Genomic DNA, 752 nt, shown 5'->3' with positions numbered 1-752 from the left:
TCGGTACACACAATGACACAATGGCCCTTTGTAAATAATTTAATTTTTTGACAAATCTAATTATGGATTCCCAGTTCCATAGACCGTGCAAAAGAAGCTGTCTTTTCTTTTTTGGAAAGCAGAAAGAAGCTCTCTTATGATATAGAATACACGCACAACACTTACGACTATGTTTAGTTTATACTAAAAATCACTATAAATAGGCTTTTAATAATTGGAAATTTGTAATTGAGCAAAATGAATAGTGAAATGTCAATTAAATTTTTTAATTGGAAATTTCACCTTGTATCGCTCTTTTCTATAACAGTTAATTTCCAATTTTGACTCTATTAGTTATAAACTTTATTCTTTATTTGTGATTGAATTTAATCAATTACAACAACATTCTTCTCTGTTTGATTGAAAAGAGAGAATACAAATCACTTATTAGTTGCCCAATAATTATTGGATAATGCTACTGTACTGAAAGAAAAAAATTTTCTCGTGAAGCGGCGTGGTACTAGAAATAGATGACGCGTGTTAGCATTGTTTTTATATTAGTAGATAATTTCTGTGTCAAAATAGAATGAATAGAATATATCAACACCGTAAATATTAATTACATTAGATTAATTTGCTTTTAACGATGATAATTTATTTGTTGGGTTTTATTGATTTTGTAAAGCGTTCGGCTTTAAATTTTTTGTGGATATTATCTAGCAGGTAGAAATTGGTCCATAAAATAATAAATTAAAATAATAATAATAACAACT

Source organism: Arachis ipaensis, chromosome B04, assembly GCF_000816755.2.
Source record: "Arachis ipaensis cultivar K30076 chromosome B04, Araip1.1, whole genome shotgun sequence".
Lineage (NCBI taxonomy): Eukaryota > Viridiplantae > Streptophyta > Magnoliopsida > Fabales > Fabaceae > Arachis > Arachis ipaensis.
Note: the sequence above shows the minus strand (reverse complement) of the source record.